The sequence below is a fragment of the Phyllostomus hastatus genome, unplaced genomic scaffold (genome assembly GCF_019186645.2).
Source record: "Phyllostomus hastatus isolate PE091 unplaced genomic scaffold, TTU_PhHast_1.1 phas_scaffold_11, whole genome shotgun sequence".
NCBI lineage: Eukaryota > Metazoa > Chordata > Mammalia > Chiroptera > Phyllostomidae > Phyllostomus > Phyllostomus hastatus.
Window position 1 is genome coordinate 5,668,274 of NW_025334005.1, and position 22,219 is coordinate 5,690,492.

The window sequence follows — 22,219 nt, forward strand, 5'->3', positions numbered from 1 at the left end:
TGAAGGATCCTTTTGGTTGGGACTTGCTGGCTCTGTGGGAGGGGAGAGATCACCTGACACCAGGGTCAGGGTGGAGGAGAGATGTGGGAGAGGGATGGCTCCAAGGGAGAACTACTGAGCCAACATGCTGCCACTGGAGATGATGAAAGAACCAACTGGGACTGTGTCCAGTGCCAGTGCATGTACACTCAAACGAGGATGAAAAGCCCACCTTAGATCTGTGTATTTTACCAAACACACAGGAGACAGTCCCACAAACTGTAGCTCTCTGAGAGGCAGCAGAGAGGTGACAGTGAATGGCAAGGGGGTCTGTGTGTGGATCCTCCTTGAACACCCTGTCTCAGCAATGGTGACATGTCATGTCCAATCTTCTGTTAGATTTGCCTCTTGGGTTTTCCTTCTTGGAAGAGAGCACAGATTTTTAGAAAGTCTGGCTCAAACCCACTCACTGAGTCTCTCCAGGTACAAAGGATGGACTTCAGCCAAGTCTCTTGCTTTCATCTCCGAAGCCTCTAACTCTGCCTAAGGACACACATTATTCTCTCTGCCAAAACTCTGTTCCTCAAACCAACTTACACTCTGTAACAGGGTCAGTGTTCAGAACCCAAAGCCCTGCCTTGTCATATAAGCTTACTTAATGCAAATGTTCAGTGGTTCTCCACTCTGATGACATGAGATTCATGACTCCACACACTAATTAGTGTGCTCAGGCCTGTGTGATCCTCAAACTTCACCTTGGGTCCAAACAAACACTACTTCTTTGTCTCTCTCCTTTACTTCCACCTTCGCTCTCTCATATGCTAACCTTCCTTTCTGACATACTAGGGCATTAAGATGGGAAGGGACAAGAAGACAAGAAAGAACTTTCTCAACCTTTATGGAAGAAAAAGCAAGGATGGTAATCTCTCCAATGTAGTCAATTTTCTGGGATGCTTTCCTTGCAAGTGTGAAGTTTGATTTCCAAACACATGCCAGTGGTTCTCAACTGTGCTGGGTTAGTGAGAGGCTGGAATCCTAAAATGTTCACCTTCCAGCCTTCCCCAGGCTCTGGTCTGTCTTTGGATCAGCAGCAATTGTCTGAACAGCTACCATGGCTGCAATAATTCTGGTCTGTGTCTCTCTGAGCTCTTTTGTGTGCAGCAGTTGCAGAATTTGAGCAGCTTCATAAGGACTGCATCTCCTGTGTCAAACCAAGGCTGTGCTCCTCTAAAGCAACTGACAATCAACCCTCCTGTTGTCTGCTTTGCTTTAGCAACTGTGCCTGTGGCAGGTGACCCTAGACAGAGCAGCATGTGACCTTCAGCATTACGAGGTGATCTTCATGACTTAGAATCTGAAGGTCAGCCAGCCTTAGTTGACCTTAAGGTCGGTACTCTGGTCTTAAAATCAGCATTATGTACATGCACAATGATGAGTGCTTCCACGTTTTTAGCTGCACCGTGGGCCTCTTGTATTTTCAGATACTGAGTCCTTGTAATATTCAGCATTATGTCCCTATTCAATTCTAACAGCTAAGCCAAGAAAACAGTCAATTGTTTCTTGAGATCTTGAATCTTGAAAGGACAGCTAACACCTATGAGATACTTTTCAAAAAACATGGACCAGTCACTGCTGTGGATGTTGCTTAAATTACTGTGACTTCAATCTTGTAGTGTCTGGTTTTCTGGTCTGCAAGCCAAACACTAAAATTTCTATATTCTGTTTCATCTTTTCAGAGAAGCCAGTAGTGTTATGGTATTTCACAGCCATCAGCTTTACTCTCAGCCTGGCCTGACTTCTCACTCTGGTCTCCAAGGCTCAGCCGAGAAGGCAAGGTAAGGATGAGAGAGCCAAGCATGATCTTAATTGACACATACTCCTTTAAGACTATTCCAAGTTCTCTCGTTCAAACAGAACTTTCCTGGATCTTCAGAAAGCTTATATTACAATGATCTGTTCTTGCCTCACAGTTAATAAACATTTACAGTAAAACAAAGTGTTCTGGAAAAGTAAAAAATATGACAGCAGGAAAATGTCCTAATGGATATGGAAGACAAAGCAAAATAGTGCAACAAAAGTATCTATGAAGGTGGACTCAAATGTTGGAAAATTTTTGGTTTCAGGTAATAGCTAGTAAGCATAGTAATAACTGTATGTAACAAAGTGTTGTTTCAGGAACTGAAGGTATGGCCCTGACTCCAGGAGACCATCAGCAGTTCCACTTTTGTACCTCAGGAGGACTGCAAGCAAGGAAGATGGTATCTGAGCCGTTCTGTTCCAGGGAGAGACGCCCACTGCTCAGGACACAGATAGAGACCACTGTCCAGGACACAGATGGAAGACCTCCAACCAGGAAACAGATGGAAGAATTCTGCAGCTTTTTATCTGATGATCTTTTTCCCTGAAATCCAATCCCCTCTTCTCTTACCTACATTTTCCTCTTCCTATTGAAAGGGTGGGTTGAAAATGGAAGTGAAGTCAGTCTGTTAGATTTTGAAAGAATGACAAGCTTCTACCACAGAGCGTTTTTCCTCTAGAAGACCCAGAAAACCCACCGCCACTATCTTCCAGACAGAGACAAAGTGCACCCTGAGTTACTTCTCCCATTTAAAAACCCCATCCCTTCAGAAACTGCAGGTGGCCACTGCACAATTGTCCAGGCAACATGGCTTCTTTTCCCTTCGCTGTTGGGTCTCAGACATCTCCTAGAGTCTGGCGGTAGTCAGTGCCCTACACTGCCCTTTCTTCCACTGGTGCTCCTCGGCCCAGCACCTGTGCCCCATCCCTCTGGCTGTCAGCTCACCCTTGTATCCATGCAACCAGTGGTTTAGGGTAGTGCAGCATTTGTCACCGGCTCAGCTGCCACTTACTACCTGGCGACAGGGGGCAGGTCCTCTCCTCTGGAAAAATGGCTTGTAGTGCCCACTGTTTGACAGGAACTCCAGACTTTCAAAACACTGAGCAACTGGGAGAAAACCTGGGTGTTTCTCCCTACCGTCTATCTTACATCTTCAAGCCAAAAATTTTGTGCGCTCCTGGAGGGTTCTGTTTCCCCAGAAGATCCCACCCTTTTCCCAAGTGAGACTGCCAAGATATCACCTGCTCATGCAAACATGTTCTGGAAAGGAGTTGGTGGGCTTTTCCTCTGTCATCACTATGGCCAGCCAGCACCGACTCCCACACAGGGCCTCCTTCTCACTGAGGCTCAGCCTGTATGGAGGGAAATGTGTCACATGCCACATTAGTGGCTTCAAGCTTTCCATCTACAGTGTTTCTTGCAACGCATCCCTTACTCAGCCCCTCCTTGTTCACCACCACCCACCCCCACATCTAGCCAGGTCTCCTCCAGATCAATCTCTATCAGAAACACTAAGGCACAGGCAAGATAGACAATAAAAATTCAATCAACACAAGACTGAAAAAGTCACAGTAATACTGAAATCAGAGACTCTGACCTATACTTGTGTACAACTAGAATTCTTACACAGTCAGCTGGCCTTTAAACATGAAGATAAATATGTTTCAGAATTGCAAATAGTCAAAAGTTTTATCAACAATGACCTTTTTCTCTGAAAGCAGGAGAGAATATGCTCTACAAAAAAGGTCTAGATGAAGAATGACAAGACATGCAATTCGGTGAGCACAGGACAGGACATGGGTGTTTATAATACATCCACAGAGAAGAGTATAAAATATTCCCACACTCAACATCAGGAGACACAGTGAAAGAAGCTGCAGGTGAGGCTGGCATGGCAGGTGTGGACCAGTTTGGAGAGGTGTCTATTGCTTCTCCTCGGAAATTCTTTCTCATCATTTCATTTTGGGAACAATGCTTCTATATCATTACCTTTTAAAAAATGTTGACAGTGACAGGAAGTTAAAGACATAAATGCCAGGGAAGGACAGGACTGAAATTTGCAAGACAAAATTTGGCAAAAAATAGGTTAAGATGCTGTACATCATCTCATGTCAATCTGGAAACTACGCTGCACCACTCGTGTTGTATTTGTTAAAAGAACATCAGGGAAGAAGACCCTTGTTCTTCCCTTTTTTTAAATTTTTTTGTGGTTGCCTGGACTACGATAATGATAAGGAAGATGGAAGGAAAGAACACCATTTAAGTTGCTAATTAACTCATGTATTTATCTGTGTTCTGTGTCTGCTACAGTGGCAGCTACTGGAAATGCAAGAGTGGATGCGGCAGACCCAGAGACAACTCGGATGGAATTTGAGGTCCATGAAGGTGGGTGGAACGGAGACAAGAATGGTGTGCAACACATCAGAGACAAAGAGGTCATTGCTGGGAAGACAATGAAACAGGCTGAGGTGAAATGAAGGAAGGTCGGGGTGAGAGATGGTTTCAGGTATTTGTTTCCTACAGCTGCTGTAACAAAACTTGCGGAGCTTAAAACAATAGCAATGAATTTTCTCATACTCATGGTATTGAACACAGAGATATGGACAGGGCTGTGGTGTCAGTCAGCACTGGAGCTCCACTCACTGTCCAAAGAGTATCCACTGAGGCCCCCTCACACTCCTCACCTCCTGCCACAAGGTGGGCAGTGGTTTGTGGCAGGTGTGACACAGTGCAAACTGGGAGTCTCTGCCATGGCTTTAGTGCCATTGGAGGTGAGACTCTCATTTCTGTGGAATCCCTGGGCATGGCATGATGTTTAACAACACACCTGGTCTCACCCTTTTGATGCAAATACCACAATACCCACCCTGTGGGGACATCAAAATATCTCTGGACATGCACAAATGTCCATGAGGATGGGTACAAGGAGTGATAAGATCCACTCCAGTAAAGAATTGTGGTTCTAGCAGTGTGGAAATGCAATGTTAGTTCTCCCCTATTCTCTGGGTTAATGCCCCTAAGGACCAGAAGTGCACACTCTAGAGGCCCATGGTTAGCAAGAAAATGTGAGCATGAGCAGAGTGGAAATAAGTAACTGAACACAGAAGATTTGGTGTAGAAATCTAATGGACAAGTGAATGTCATGAGTGTATGCTGTTTAAATATTTAACCACATATTTTGTAGAAACGTCACGTTGTGTAAAGTTCAGGATTTCGGTGATTGAGTGAAGGAGAATAGCTAAGGGTGACACCTGATCCTGACTCAGCTTCCAAATCCGGCTCCATGTCCCCAGTCATTGGATGGATCCGGGTTAGGTTGGATCAAGAGAATGTTTACTTCTAGGGAATAGAATGTCTGAGGTGCCCCAGTCCCTGGATGTCAGGGCTCCAATTTCTCCCTCTCCTCACCTGGCCCTTCCTGTGGTGGCTGAGTCCACAGCTTTCTCCAGAAACACAAAGAATGTGGTGTTAGCACCAGGATGTCAGGTTGGTGCCCAGGCTTAGACTTGGGTGGAAGTCTTGCCTTTATTCAAGTTTCTATTTTAAATGAGCTTCCTTTTGTAAGAACATCCCAAAATAGCATGTTATACATTTAGAAAATTCTTTGTATGATCGCAAAATGTGTCCCCAAAACCAGTTATTGAACAACTAATTACATGTCTACTGTTTCACCTTTGTCATGCAAGGAGTGGAGGAGCACAGGTCTCTAGGGGCTACACAGAGAAAGAAGAGCCATAATGTCATGTCCCACTAACTAGGACAAAGGTGCACACAGAGGGCCTTGCGGTCTTGGAAAGGAGATTCCCAGAGACTCAAGCCATGATATGACACAGGAAGTAGGCTGTCTCTGATGTGGCATCGAGAATATATAAGGAGTTTTAACCTAAGGGACTCAGGCAAGGACAGTGGAGGAGAAGACTTCAGGTGGAACAGTGGTGTCAGCAGAAAATTGTGGGGACTGCACAGAGATCTACCTGGAGTCCACAAGGGCAGTTGTACAAGTCAAGGTCACAAGAGTCCACCTGAGTGATAATGTGAAGGCCCATAGGGATCAGAATAAGGTAGTCAATAGTGTTGAGAGCTGTCTGTAATGCGAGAACATCTGGCTCCTTAGGTGGTTCTGCCCCCCACTAGCTGTGTGCCCTTGGTCAGGTTACTTGTCCTCTCTGTCCCACCTAGTACAACTGGGGAGAATTTATATGCTTGCCTGGTGGGTTGGACACCACACATCTCCCTTTGCTCAGCAGAGGCCTGGTCTGTGCTGCTGTTTTGGTGTTCCATTCTTTCTGTGACCTCATCTCCCTTGTGCACTGCCCTCAGTTTGGCCAATAATTTCTTCATCACTCTGCTCAATGGGTTGTTGTGAAGATTAAAAGTGGTGTTGACAAGGCCTTGCATCAAGTCATTGCTCTGTAATGGTTTGCCATCTGTGCTCTACTAAATCTGGAAGTAAGTAGCACAGGTAGGAGCTATATTCTTAGAAGATTAGCAGGCCACCGGGAGGTAGAATATGTTCAATCGCAATGTATACATGATGTCTCAATAAAACTTTTCAAGAAAGCATCAGGCAAATATCAAGTATGAATGGATCAAAATATAGGGCTTATTTTAAACTCTGGTGGCTTTCCCCTTAATGGAACGAGAATGTCTCTAGATTTGTAGAAAATGTAAAGTAGCAGTTACTTTCAGAGGTCTCTAGTGGCCTGAGCAGCCCACTCCAGGGTATCAAAACAGCTCCCTCAATGTTAAAAATTAATCTCTAGCAGCTGATGGGAAGGCAGTCCATGCCCTGTGCTGAATCCCCATGTGAGGACTGACCCGCTGTAACTCTCTCTGGCATCACAACAACTCCTGAATTATTCTGATTGTCAAGGAGACCAAGCAGGGACAGCTCTAGAGCAGCATTGGCCTGAGGCCTGGAAGGCACCTGCTCTAGGAGTGGCCAAGAAACTGTGATCAGAAAACATCTCACTGCCATACAGACATCTCCAGGACCAGGGCCATTCCTAAAGTTTCTGTCCTGGGAAAGTGCTTCCCCACCCAACTTCTAGATGTTGGCTGAATCAGAAGGTTAGAGAGGTTCCCATCCAAAGACCATCCTGGAGGCTAATGTCAGCCCTGGAAGTGATGGGCAGAACCAGCTTTTCCCAATCTCTGAAAAAGAAAAGCACGAGGTATCTTGTGCTCAAAGACTATGGGGCTGACTTCTGGGAACTACTTACCATGAACAAAAGTCAGGTACCATCTCATCTTCAGAACTCTTTCATGGGTTTGGTGAGGAAAAATAGCTTTCACTGCATGTTACTACTTTTATTCTGCCTGGCAAGACCTCAGAGAATAAAATATTAGTGAATGTATTTCAGGTCTTCAATGAGCTGAAGCACAGGCCCAGTATAATTCCCACTTTCTGCACATGTACCTGTCTCCCATGACCCAAGCTATCAAGGGTAAAAACTAAATAGTTCTCTCCTACAGCATAGTTTGTCAGAGCAGGTTGTCAGTAAATGTCATACCAACATGGAAAGCAAAGGCTACTCCTCTAGTTTCTCTATTTAATTTGGGAACCTGAATCAAAGTACCTTTGAAAGGAGAAAACAGTAGGCCACCAATACCAGGATTCACACCTTTTAGATTCTTCTATTTCTGCTTAAGAATACTAGCTTTTATTTTTTAATATATTTTATTGATTATGCTATTACAGTTGTCCCATTTTCCCCCCTTCACTCCCCTCCACCCTGAATACCCTTTCCCATCCATATCCCCTTCTTTAGTTCCTGTCCATGTGTCATACTTATAAGTTCTTTAGCTCCTACATTTCCCATACTATTCTTACCCTCCCCCTATCTGTTTTCAACCTACAGTCTATGCTACTTATTCTCTGTACCTTTTCCCCTTCTCTCCTCCTCCCACTCCCATGTTGATAACCCTTCATGTGATCTCCATTTCTGTGGTTCTGTTCCTGCTCTAGTTGTTTGCTTAGTTTCTTTTGGTTTTGCTTTAGGTGTGGTTGTTAATAATTGTGAGTTGGCTGTCCTTTTGCTATACATGTTTTTTCTTTATCTTCTTTTCTTAGATAAGTCCCTTTAACATTTCATAAAATAAGGGCTTGGTGATGATGAACTCCTTGAACTTGACCTTATCTGAGAATCACTTTATTTGCCCTTCCATTCTAAATGAAAGCTTTGCTGGATAGAGTAATCTGGGATATAGGTCCTTGTCTTTCATGACTTGGAATATTTCCGTCCAGCCCCTTCTTGCCTGTAAGGTCTCTTTTGAGAAATCAACTGACAGTCTGATGGGAACTCCTTTGTAGGTTACTGTCCCCTTATCTCTTGCTGCTTCTAGGATTCTCTCCTTCATTTTTACCTTGGCTAATGTAATTATGATGTGCCTTGGTGTGTTTCTTCTTGGGTCCAACTTCTTTGGGGCTCTCTGAACTTCCTGGATTTCCTGGAAATCTATTTCCTTTGCCATAATTTGGGAAGTTCCCCTTTATTATTTGATCAAATACATGCTCAATCTGTTGCTTTTCCTCTTCCCCTTATGATACCCCTATAATTCAGATGTTGGAACGTTTAAAGATGTCCTGGAGGTTCCTAAGCTTCTCCTCATTTTTTTGAATTCTTATTTCTTCATTCTTTCCTGTGTTTTTTGTTTGTGTGTTTGTTTTTTGTTTTTCTTCCTTCTGGTTCACTCTATTGTTTTGAGTCCCAGTTTCCTTCCCATCACTGTTGGTTCTCCGTGCATCTTCCTTAATCTCTTTTATGGTAGCCTGCATTTTTTTCATGTAATTTGCACTGAATTCAACCAATTCTGTAAGCTTCCTGGTCACCAGTGTTTTGAACTGTGCATCTGATAGGTTAGCTATTTCTTTGTCGCTCAAAAGGATGAGTTCTGGGGCACTGATTTGTTCTTCTTTTGGAGCCATCTCTCTCTCTCTCTCTCTCTTTGGTCTGGTCACTCCTGATACAGTAAGGGGCAGAGCCTTAGGTGTTCACTGGGGCTGGGCACCCCAGTCGCTAGATTGTGACGTTGTATGTGGGGGCAGGGGCGGGAAGGAACAATGGCAGCAGCCCCACTCTCCTGGGATCTCAGTCTCTTCCCTGGGATCCTGGGCTGCACGCTCTGCCCTGGTCCACAATCGCAGACTCACTGGGTCCACCAGTTAAGTACTCAGGGTCCACCCGCTGTGCACCCCGGATGGCTTACGCACTCCCAGTTGCCTTAGGTGCCCAGCTCTCCTCGAACTCCGCTCTCTGCGACCCGCCCTCATCTCCGCCCCTCCTACTGGTCTGGATAAATGGGTCTATTTCAACTTCTTGGCTGTCCGACTTCCATTCAGATAAATTCTCTATCAGTTCTGGGTGTTATTCTGCCTCTAAATTGTTGTTGTTCTAATCTTGGTTGTGCGTGGAGGTACGGTGCGTCCACCTATGCCTCCATCTTGCCGGAAGTCCTAGAATACTAGCTTTTAAATGTGTGTTTTGTGAGTGGAGTTATAGTCCTTTGACATACCAGGGATGGTCACCGTGGGCTATGCAGAAACATGGAGATGAAAATACACACACTTCATTGTACTTGATGTGAGATTGCTCTTGCCGAGGCTAAACCTGGGCTGGGTCCAGTGTTGCAACAGACAGCAGAGCAGGTCCAAACTACTAGGCACTAGACAGAGCCCCCACCATGGCCTGTTCAATGAGTCAGGCCCCATTTACTTATTAAAGTGTTTTCCTTGCCTCTGGAATGGAGATCGCAAACGATGGTGAACAAGGAGTAAGTACACACATAAGAACATAACTTTCTTTCATTTCTAGCTTCTAACTAAATCAATATGGTTCTTGGTGACTTCAGATCAGCTGAATGATGGAAAGACATGAGTCTCCAACAATCCCGATAGAGAACAATACATCCATAGATGATTGACCATTGATGTATCTCTCAGGCTCTCTCACCCATTTCTTTCTCTTTACTCTCCTCCAACTTTGTTTCCCTTGTTCCGCCATACTGTCCTTGCTTAGGTTGATGCAGTGTTTCTGTTCTGGGAGGCTGTCTGTCCCTCCCTGAATTCAAGAGGGACACGTTGCTTGCTTTCCTCAGCTGGCCAAGTGCCACCTGCTCTCAAGGCCTGTGTACTTGCTATTCCCTCTGCCTAGAAAACTCATCCCAAAAGACCCCCGGGTTACAGTGTTCACTCAGGTGAGCTGAAAAGTTCCAGTCCAACAGCCTGCCTGGAGCTCTTATAGGATGCTGCCCTTGCAGTTGTTTGTTGTTCTTGATGCAATCAGTTTCCCTTTCTCCTCTATTCAATTGCAGTTACTTCAGGTTAGAGGTAAGCTGCACAAGTGCAACATCCTGCTTGACTTGTTCCTACAATGGAATCTGTGACATGTAGCACAGGGACCATCCTAGGAGATTCATGGTTGTTAAGAGCATGGATAGATACATGAATGGGTAGATGGATGGATGGTGGATGGATAGATGGAAGGGTGCACAGGCAAATGGAAGAATGAAACCTCCAATTTAGTCCTAAGTGCTCTGTTTTCATCCCTGTGATAGGCTCTTGACATAAATGTCAGCCCTTACATAGTGAGGCATGTGTGCCCACTTCGGAAATGAGGAAAAGGAACCTTGCGACAACCAGCACTGTAACCTGCCCAAGAACATGTCATGATTAGGGGTTGCATCAGAGGTTCAAATCTACATCCGCATGAGCCCAGGTTATAAACTTCTCACCATACATCACTCCCCCCTCCCAGCATCTGTAATCACACATCTCTAATCATCCATTGAATCAGTGCAACAAAATCCCTAATGAACTAAAAAACACTATTCTTAATTATGAGTTTATGACTAATTTTATGAAGTTGCCCTAAGTGAGAAAGTCTTTTTGAAAACAACCTTCAAAGGAGATGAGAAATTATTTCTATTTCCCAAGCAAAAGCACCTGGGTTTCAGCCTATGGGTAAGGAAAGTCTGTCCTCCAGAGGCAGCATGTGGAATAATAGCACCTAGCCCAGGTGTTTGCAGAATCAGGAAGAACACAGACTGAATGTGAAATGTGTTGTTGTACCCTGAACAGGTAAAAGAGAAACAAGAGGAGTAACTGGGTGGAAGAAGAAGAAGAGGGGAGGAGGGTGGTAGAGAAGGAGGGAGAGTTGAAGGTGAATAAGGAGGAGGAGGGAGAAGGGGAGAAAGAATTCAGGAAGGGGGAAGAGATAATGAGGATGACAACAATAAAGCAACAGGGATGACAAGAGAGGCTCACAAGGTTGTCATTTGCCTGATTATTTTGCAGGCACTTTGATGTTAACTCTATCTAATGTCCTCACCATCACTTGGAGTTCTGAGATGTTTGAGGGTTTCAAAGCTCTGTCCCCTTGGGTTGTATGAACAGAGCCCAGATGGGCTGGGGCTGGGAGATTCTCCTAGTCCCTTCCTGACCCAGGGCCAGGTTTACCATGTGACTCATCCTGTCATCTGTGGGAGGCATTAGGACACCCACCAGGAGAATAAAAGGCTTTGCTCTGGACAGCCATGTCCAACAGGAGCTCCTTCTTCCCCACCACTTCAGAGTGACCAGCCCAGAGAAGCTGCCTGAACTATGAAGCTGGTAACAGTTCTAATGCTGACTGCCCTCCCCCTGTACTGCTATGCTGGTGAGCATGGGCACAATGTCATTGTTGGAGGAGGGCTGTCATCAGGGCCCCTGTGCAAGTGCTGCTGCTCCCCATCTCCATGAGCAGAGCAGCCCATTTCTGTAGTGTCAGCACTGTGTGTATAGGGGGGGGGGCGGGGCAAGGACAAGGAAGCAGATGTTTTAGGGTTAAAAGAAAATCCCAGGTCCTGAGTTGAGTCTCCTAGAACTGAGGACTCAGACCCTTCCCACCTTCTCTCTGAGCATATGTCCCTGTGGGGAGGTAAGATGACAGCATCACAGTCAGGCCCCACATGGAGCTCATACCTCTGTCACTGAGCCTGCATTTGCCTGCTTTCTTCCCAAGGATTGCCTGAGATCTTTTGGATGAGGTGGTCTATATAACCATTGATCCTAATGTGGACATGACTGAATACATCAATAACATGCAAGAGTTCTTACCAGGTGAAGAAACTGGAAAGGTCTTCACTTTCATGAAGGAATGCTTTCTCCAACAGAGCAAAGAAACTCTGGAGAAGGTTCAAGAGCTGCAGGTAATTTTTGTATCTCTTTTACTGTATTTGAACTGCAGGACAGGACACTCAGGTTCTCAGTTTGTGACAACTCTTTCGAAGCACGTGATGGTCATGCTTGTCAGGAAGATTCCTTCCATCTTCTTAACACAACCTTCAGTGCACTGTCAAGGAACCTAGGTTTCCTGGCACCAGTGCTTGAATTCCTTGATTGTGAATTAAGGCCCCAGAGTGACCCATGGAATCCATGGCTGTGAATCCCCCCTGGGTGGTGGGAGAGGGGAAAACAGAAATCAGTGGTTTCACATGCAGCAGTCTTTCCACATATGACACATGTTGTGTAGTGTTTTCTAGTTCTTAGTCCCTGCCCTAATACACCATACTGCCACAGCACAAAGAGGAAAGTGCACGTCACTAAGAAATTTTTGACACAGGGGATGGCATGGATGAACCTTGAGGAACGATGGGGGAAAAAAATGAGCCAGTCACAAAAAAGACAAATATCACACTTTGTAGAGTAGCCAATCTCTTAGACACAGAGGTTGAAGAGAGGTTTCCAGGGTGGGTAGTGAGAAAATTTGCAGGTGTGGAGAGTCTGCAGCTCCACATCAGTGAGAGGAGAAGGTCCTGGAGGTCGGGTGTGCTGCTGACTGCATGTTCTTCACATGATTAGCTGTGCTTTGAAAGTGGTGAAAGAGTAACATTTGTATGTGTATTCACTGTAAGTAAAACATTTTAAATTATCAGCCCCTTCAGTTCAAGATGATAGGTATTTTCTTTCAATCCTCAGTTAGGCAAATCACAAGGAGCACACACCTGCCATGTGTTGTCAACCACAGGTGGGGGGCTGGGGCTGTTGGCTCTTTTTCTGACACTCAGGAACTCAGAACTTCACATTCCCTCATTTTTGGACTGAGGTACAGAAAACTAAAACACAGCACATTGTTCGCTATGTTATTGCAAAGAAGAGGAAACATGGCATGTGACTTTCCTCCCTCATCCCCGCCCCCCGGCCCACCTGGACACTTTCAGGCTCTCAGATCCTATGTGATGGTGGCCTGCTCAGGTTCCCGGATACATGGTGGGCCTCAAGATGATGGTGTGCTCACTTCCCATGGCCGGGCTCCACTCTGGGAATTCTCTGTCCTAGACCTTAGGTCTCCATCCAGTGCTGACAAAGACCCTCACCATCTATGTGCATGAAACCTCCACCCCGTGCTGATGAAGATCCTCACTCTCAATTCACACCCCTAAGAGGAAATATTCACCCTACACGTGAACCCCTGTGGATGAACTTTCACCCAAACAGTGAACGAATGTCACCTCCTCTTCTTGACAAGGCACTGAGCCTTGCCTGAATGTCCACATTCCACTCTCGGGTTCTGACTATGTTGGGCTTCCTCCTGGGACAGTCAGGCGTCTGTGATGGCCCTGTATGCCAAGTTGTGGCTCGTCTATTTACCCCTCTTAACACCTGGTGTGTGCCCCCACTGAGCCTGCCTCCACAGGTCGCTAGCGAGCTTCCCAGGGGATGTCAGTCAGGGGGGTGCATTCGGCAGCTTATGCTGCCACATAAGCGGAGCAGTGGTCCTATCATCTTTGACTTAAAGATGCTTTCACACCTTAAATCCCACTCACATTATCTTAATCCCTTCACAAACTTTCATTCCCTGGTTAATTTCAGCAGTTTTCAACTGCTTTGCTCCCTCCCAGCCTAGTGCGTTTTCACCAGGACATATCTGGTGATGGATAGTTTCTCAGATGGCAACCCCTGAATCTGGGGTCCACAGACACCACCACTTGGCAAGAGCACTCTGGCATCGATGCTTCCCTGCCCCCATCTGCAACATAACTTCCAATACTCTGATCAACCTTGTCCTCTGGCAGTTGGTGGTGTGTTGGCACAATCCACATGGTTCCTGGAGACTTCTCCCAGTGATGCAGGCAAATGCTGTCTGACTGACCTCCCCAACTATATCATGAGATGAGAGGGACGCCCAGGAAACACCTGAACACATCAACTTCCCTGTAACTGTACTGGGGCAGGTAGGGCATGTCAGTAAGCAGGTGGGAACAACATGATCCAGAAGCCTAGTCTGAGGAGCTGGGGGTGTTTTCTCCTCCACCCAGTTGGGGGCTGACCTCTGCTTCTCCACTCTTGCTCTGGGGATCCTTGGAGCTGCCATTGCTCAGGATCCTGAGATCTCTCCTCACTTCCAAGCCAGTAACCACTTCAATGAGAGTATGGCCATATCAGTAACTACAGTCATACTTCACACTCTCATTCCCCCATCACAGGCCTTTTGTGGCTCCCTCCACATGTCCATTCTAAGTGCAGATATGTGGACACCTCTCCAAGTGGGCCACATCAATCAGTGAGCAAAGTCCAATTTCTATATGTGTGCTCAAAGCACCAAGACTGAGCAGAAACCATAAGTCCCTAATAAACAAGTGTGTGTATAAAGGGTGTAATAAACAAAATGTTACAATGTGAGGTGTGCATCCAGGGACATGGTCCATTTGTCTGGCCCTAATATTGTCACCAAACTGGAAGTGCTATGGAGAAGTGGGAGGATGTTCCTTATTATGACCTATTGAGTCTTAGGTACTTTCAGCCTCTTCTTAATGTATTGATTTAAAGAAAAATAGGTGTTCTGGCCAAGATGGAGTCATAGGTAGGTAGATATGTGTCCCCTCCTCACGCAACCAGAAAAAGGAAACAAGCAGTTTAAAAACAAAAATCAACCAGAAATACCAGAAAATTAAACTGAATGGAAGCCTCACAACCAAGGAGTTAAAGAAGCAACAATCCACTAGACTGGTGGGAGCAGCAGAGACAGGCAGCCAAGGCAAAGAATACACGTGGCAAGGTAACCACTGGCAGACCAGGCAATCCCATATTTGCCTGTGGATAAAGCAAGAGAAACAACAGGGGAGAGAAACAGACCACACAACACAGGGTTCCAGAGTGGGCAAAATAAATCCTCTGAACCACTGATGTAAAAACCTGTGGGGGAGTGGCAGTAGGAGAAACTGCCAGTCTCTTGAAAGCGTGTATAGAGCTGAGAAAGCACCATAGTTCCCTCTCTGTCCCCTCCCCCACATACAGCTCCACAACACAGACATGTGGGTTGCCCTGCTCAGGAGAGTACCTAAGGCTCTGCCCCTTACATTATTAACAGGTGTGCCTAGAGAAATAAATATGGGCCAAAGAAGATCAAAACCATGAAGAGTAAAATGAGAACACTCCCACAGCTATTAGCAACTGAACCTGTTCTGTTCCATTGGTCTATGTGCCTGTTTTTATGCCAGTACCAGGCTGTTTTAATTACAGTAGCCTTGTAATATAGTTTAGTGTCAGGTATTGTGATCCCTCCTACTTTACTCTTCTTTCTCAAAATTGCAGCAGCTATTTGGGGTCGTTTATAATTCCATATAAATTTTTGAAGTGTTTGTTCTATGTCTGTGAAATATGCCATTGGTACTTTAATAGGAATTGCATTGAATGTGTAAATTGCTTTGGGTAGTATGGACATTTTGATGATATTAATTCTTCCAATCCGTGAACACGGTATATGTTTCCATTTGTCTGTGTCATCCTTGATTTCTTTCTTCAGTGTTGTGTAGTTTTCTGAATACAGGTCTTTTACCTCTTTGGTTAGGTTTATTCCTAGATATTTTATTTTTCTTTTTGCTATTTCAAATGGGATTTTTTTCCTTGATCTCTGCTTCTGCTGTTTCATTGTTGGTGTATAGAAATGCCTTTGATTTCTGGATATTGACTTTGTATCCCGCTGTTTTGCCAAATTCATTTATTAGGTCAAGCAGTTTTTTGGTAGAGTCTATAGGATTTTCTATGTATACTCTCATGTCATCTGCAAACATTGACAGTTTTGTTTCCTCCTTTCTGATTTGGATGCCTTTTATTTCTTTTTCTTGTCTGATTGCTGTGGCTAAAACTTCCAGGACTATATTGAACAGAAGTGGTGAAAGTGGACAGCCTTGTCTTGTTCCTGATCTTAATGGAAAAGGTTTTAATTTTTGTCCATTGAGAATGATGTTGGCTGAAGGTCTCTCATATATGGCCTTTATTATGTTGAGGAGTGAAACAAGCCAGGCAGTGAAAGAGAAATCCCATATGATCTCACCTTTAACAGGAACCTAAATAACAAAACAAAGAAACAAGCAAAATATAACCAAAGACACTGAAATAGAGGACAGGCTGATGGTGACCGGAGGGGAGAGAAGAGGGAATTTAAGGGGACAGTGGGAAGGGTTCACAGGATCAAACTTAAAGGACACATGGTCATAGACTAAGGGGAGGGTGGTAATGGGAGGGAAGTGGGGAGGGTGGGAGGGGGGACTGGATTGGGAGTAAAAAGGAGAAAAGTGTATTTGAACAATGATTAAAAAATAATAATAATAAAATAAAATAAATGTTAAAAAAACTGAACCTAAAAAATCAAAAACTATAAACAAGTAGAAGAGGAACAGAACGAGAGAGATGGACATGACATGGAGGGATTTCAGTGGGAATGAGTGGGGGAGATACAGGGAATAAGAATCATATCTGGTAGGCATAAAATAGACTGGGAGAGGTTAAGAATGGTATAAGGATCAGAGAAGTCAAAGCATGTACATGTACAGCTCATGGACATGAATTAAGGAGGAGTATGCTGGAGGATTGGGTGGTACAGGGCACATGAGTCATAAAGGGGAAAATTGGGAAAACTGTGATAACATAGTCAATAAAATATACTTTAAAAAAGAAATATGGGACAAACTAAAAAACTGATCAAATTCTAGAAATAGGACTAGATGACCAGGACATAGCATCTATCAGATAAAGATTTCAAAACACTAATAATCAAGATGCTCACTGAAATGATAGAGTGCAGCCCCAAAATAAAGGAAGAAGTAAAGGCTGTACAAGGTGAAATAAAGAAAACTATACAGGGAACCAACCGTGAAGGGAAAGAAACCAGGATTCAAATCAATGATTTGGAATGAAAAGAAGAAAGAAATATTCAGCTGGAACAGAATGAAGAAACAAGAATTCAACAAATATGAGGACAGTGTAAGAAGACTCTGGGGCATCTCCAAATGTGCAACATCCAAATTACAGGGATCCCAGAAGCAGAAGAGGAGAAACAAAAAATAGAAAACTTACTTGAAAAATAAAGACAGAAAACTCCCACAATCTGGCGAAGGAAATAGACATACAAGTCCAGGAAGCTCAGAGAGTCCAGGAAGCTTTGGATCCAACAACCCGGATCCAAAAAGGACAACATCAAGACATATTGCCCAAGATTAAAGATAAGGAAAGAATCTTAAAAGCGGTAAGGGTAAAAAAGAGAGTTACCTACAAAAGAGTTCCCATAAGACTGTCAACTGATATCTCAAAGAAATCTTGCCAAAACAGGGGCTGGAAAGAAGTATTCAAAGTCATGAAAAGCAAGGACCTGCAACCTAGATTACTCTATCAGGCAAAGCAATCATTTACGAGGGAAAGGCCGATAAAGTGCTTTGCAGTTAAGTTGAATTAAAGGAGTTCATCACCAATCTCTTATTACATGAAATGTTAAAGGGACTTATCTAAGGAAAAGAAGATGATCAAAACTATCAACAGCGAAATGACAACAAACTCACAACTGTCAACAACTGAACCTAAAAACCAAACAAAGACAACCTAAGCAAACAACTAGAATAGGAACAAAATCACAGAAATGGAGATCACATGGAGGATAATCAGGAAGGAGGAGGAGAAAGAATGGGGAATGGAAGAGGGAATAAGAAGCATAAATGGTAGGTACAAAATACACAGGGGAATGCTAAGAATAGTATAAAAAGTGGAGAAGTCAAAAACTTATATGTACAGCTCATGGACATGATCTAAGTGGGGGATGCTGGAGGGACACAGCAATGTCCCTCTCCCTTTGAAGTTTTCATTACCCAAGTGTGTGTTTACCTGTTTGAACACCAAAACCCTAGGCTGTCCCTGAATGTCATCCTGAGACCTGAGTGTCATGCCTGCCTGCACATCCTGCTGAGGACAGAGTCCAAAGACTCTGCATGCCCAGGGTAAGTAACACCCATCCCCGCCCACCACCCTCCTCTACCCTTAGTTCCAATATCCCCTATCAGGGTTTTAACACCACAGTAACAGTGACTCAGAGGTGCTCATGAAACAGTAAATGAAGTGAATGAAAAGTAATGATCTCATCTTAATTGATGGAAATCTCAGTGGGGCCAGAGCCAAGTTCAGAAGCACACTCTGTCAGCACTTAGGGGAAACAAACACTCCTGTTGGCACAGTCAGTTAGACACAATCTGCTGTTTGATTTTGGAATGCGGTGATTTGTTCTCTGTTACTTAGTGTTTACACTGTTTCCTCCCTGATGTAAGTGTAAGAGCTGACATTTGACCCCCAGACACTGTGCAGCACGTTTCCTCTGTGGATCCATTCATCCCAACACAAGTCCTCTGAGGTCGGCACTAAGATATCACCCTTACTTTACAGATGAGGAAAGTGGGGCTAGGAGGGTCAGCACCAGCTGAAGACCCATGGGTAGAAAGTTATGGAGTTGACCTTGAATCCACTAGTCTGGGCCCAAAGTCAGAATTCTCTCAGTTAACTAAGAAAGGCAAATGTTCTCATTTCGAGTCATACTGACCACACTTTAGAATTCAAACCAGAGCACACCTGTCCTGCTAGGGCTCTGGTGTGGGCAGCGTTGAATCTGTAGAATTATTTGAGAATAGTGGACACCTTTAAAACTGTAAATGTTTCCTTGAAGAACAAGGTGTGTCACTCTGTGAGTAAAGTTTCAGGATTTTTCCTCAACACACTGCACTTTTCTGCAGGTCCATTTCAGTATTATGCTGCTGGTTCTGTTCCTGTTGCCACAGTCCCACTTTGCCCTCGACCTCATGTGATGGGAATAGCTGAGCTACAGGAGAGGAGTCACTTGTTCTCTGCTGAGCATGGGTTCAGCTCATGTGAGGAATTCTTATCAGATCCAAGAGTTTTTTTCAGTAGATTATCTTAAATGTTTAATTCATCAGTTCATTTTTAATTTAATCTTTATTGTATTTTTCCCATTACCATTTAGTCCTCTTATAACCATCTCCTCCCAGCAATCACCACTCTGTTGTCCATGCCCATGAGTCCTCATCAATTCACTTTTGAAAAATCCTCACTCAATGACGTGCTTATTGATTTTAGAGGGAGGGAGGGATGGCACGGAAAGGGAAAGGGAGTAAACTTCAATGTGAGAGAACATCTATTGGTTGCCTCTGCTATGCACCCCAACCCCAGGTTGGTCCCCCAACCTAGTCATGTGCCCTGACCAGGAATTGAACCTGCAACCTTTGGGTTTATGGGACGTTTCCCCAGTGCTCTGACCCACACTGTCTGGGACTCAGATTATTTTATATAGTTTTTTTCTCTTTGTCTGAAGACCATTATCTCTTACAGTTTCCCACTTTCCTTTTTTAATAGACAATTTTTTAGAGCTCTTTAGATTCACAGAGCAAATCAACAGCAAGTGCAGACTTCCCATATGCATCCCACTCACAAACACGCACAACCTCCCCACCCCCCATCTACAGCCCCACCAGACTGGGACACGTGTCACAATTGACGAAACCTCTATTGACACATCAGTATCACATACAGCCCATAGTTACCATTAGGGTTTGCACTTGTGTTGCATATTCCATGTGTTTGGTGAAATGTGTAACAATATGTACCCACCCTTACAGTGCAGAGAGCTTTCCTGCCCTCCAGTCCCTGTGCTCCGCCTATTTTCCCTCCCTCTCCTTAACTACTGGAGACCACTGACTGATCCTTCAATGTCTCCTTGGCTTTGACCTCTCCCAATGTCTGCCATTGCATCAGGGATCCTGTAATCCCTAAGGGCCTGTGAGATGCTGTAGCCAGTCAATGGGAGAAACCTGGATCCCGGACTAACCCTTGAGGTCAGGGTGTATCTGGTCCAGACAGGTGTCCAGGAACAGTAGGCTCCAAGTCAAGTTGTCTACAGTGTTTATCACAGAGGACTCTGTTATCTGTGATACTATTGAGAACACTGAACCTCAGTGATTATCAAAAGCAGTGGAGTTTTTCCCCTTCCCCTTCTGGTACCCCTATAATTCGGATGTTGGAACGTTTAAAGATGTCCTGGATGCTCTTAAGCTTCTTGTCATTTTTTCGAATTCTTATTTCATCATGTTTTCCTGCTTGGTCGATTCTATCTTCCTTCTGGTCCACTGTATTGTTTTGAGACCCAGTTTCCTTCCCTTCACTATTGGCTCTCCTCCGTGTATCTTCCTGCATCTCTTTTATGGTAACCTGCATCTTTTCATCTAATTTGCGCCCAAAATCAACCAATTCTGTGAGCTTTCTAATCAACAGTGTTTTGAACTGTACATCTGATAGATTGGCTATTTCTTGGTCACTCAAAAGGATGAGTCCTGAGGGACTGATCAGTTCTTCTGTTGGAAACATGTCTCTCTCTGTCTCTTCTTTTTTTCCGTTTTTTTCCCCGGTCTGGTCGCTCTTGCTACGGTGGGGGGCGGAGCCTTAGGTGTTCACCAGGGCACAGGGCCCTTTGCTTAACCTGGCATGGTCTGTCTCCACTGACAAAGCTGTCCCTGTCCCACTGTGCACTGGTGTTTCAGGGTAACATGCATGAGTTCTTGTGTTCCCTACCAGCCATCTGGTTCATGGTGTCTGGTCTTCCCTCGTGCTGTTCCCACAGGATCCCTCCTCCTAACACCACTTCATGTGAAACCCTATCTCTTCCGAGAGGCTCTCAGGCATGCTCCCCTGTACCCAGACTGTTTTCAATGTCTTTCCTTAGAACAGTCCATGCCCAAGGGCTTCCATGGGGTATCTGTGCATGGCTAGGGAAGGAGTAGGATAGGCCTTGTGGGGCGCTACTGCCCTGGGACCCTGAGGAACCAAAAGGTGCCACCCTCCTAACTGACAAAAGAAATGTCAGTTAGGAAAGTCTCCTGCTTGATTTGATGGAATCTTTGCTACACCATCTTTCAATGGTTAGATGAGAGTCAGAGGGTGGGAGATGGCGAGAAAGCTTCCTCTTTGCACACTGTTCTCCCGACACCCAAAAACCCCTGGTATCTTCAAAAATATCCCCACACCACTAACCTTTCTTCCTCGATTGCTCAGAGTCACCCTAACCCATCAGGTATCCTTTCACACTAAGATGGACTGGAAGCAAACATTCCAGGAGTATGTGCCCATCCTCTTCTCTATGCCAAGGGCTAGGCTGAGCCAGGTGAGCAAACTGGTCACTACCCTCAATTAAGGAGCTAAAAATTAAGGGGGATCACATCAAACAAAGCTCACATAAACTCCAGTTAAGGAGCTGAATCCTGGGGTGGGGGCTGCTAATCAACTGATCGCAGTTTTGTAAACTCCCTCCTCGATTTTAGCCACAAAGGAGATGTGCGTGGTGCCAGCAATGCTTATTCTTCACCAAGTCACCAGTGCTGTGACCATGACAGTTGGAAACACGCCTTAGTGAGGAAGGGAGGGCTGGAGGCCAGGCCTTGTGACCTGTCATGTCTTTGTGGGCAGGACCTGTGAGGCTCACTAAGTACAAATAGCCCTGGGCTCCCCAGGCTGCTGAGTCCAGCTGCTAACTGCTCATTGTTTGCTAAAGCTGAACTCAAAGCAACATCAACCATGAGACTGTCCCTGTGTGTCCTCCTGGTCACTCTGGCCCTTTGCAGCTATGAGGGTGAGTATCACTCCTAATCAGACTACCACCAGGTAAGTAACCTTCTCTGAAGTGGGTAACTTATTTGGGGGAGGAGAGGTGAACAGATCAGAACCAGACGCACTACTTGTGAACTAGCCCACTGAATGCCAAAGGCTCTTGTATCAAGTCCCAACACCCTGGAACTTTCCAGAAAACCCTTTCAGGCCACTTTGAAGAGCTTCTCATCTGAAGCCTCACTCCTTCTCTAGAGTCCATTATCAGAAGCAGCAGGATGTGATAACATTTGGTTGTGAATCACACTTCTGTCACTCGACAGAGCTGTTACTTGAACAAAATGCTCAGCCTTCCATGAGCCCTCTCATCCTCCATTTTTACAGCCATGAATGAGAACAGCTGTGATCGTGGAGTGAGACAAAGGGTGTCAGGAGCCAGCTCTGGGTCTTAGGAGCTGTTCTACTTCCCAGAG

The 22,219-nt window shown here is 44.9% G+C and overlaps 1 pseudogene; it reads right to left on the bottom strand.

Moving 5' to 3' along the window:
• Window positions 1-1,023: 1,023 nt before the first annotated feature.
• On the bottom strand, window positions 1,024-20,733 carry LOC123829236 (annotated as a pseudogene).
• Between the last annotated feature and the right edge of the window lie 1,486 nt (window positions 20,734-22,219).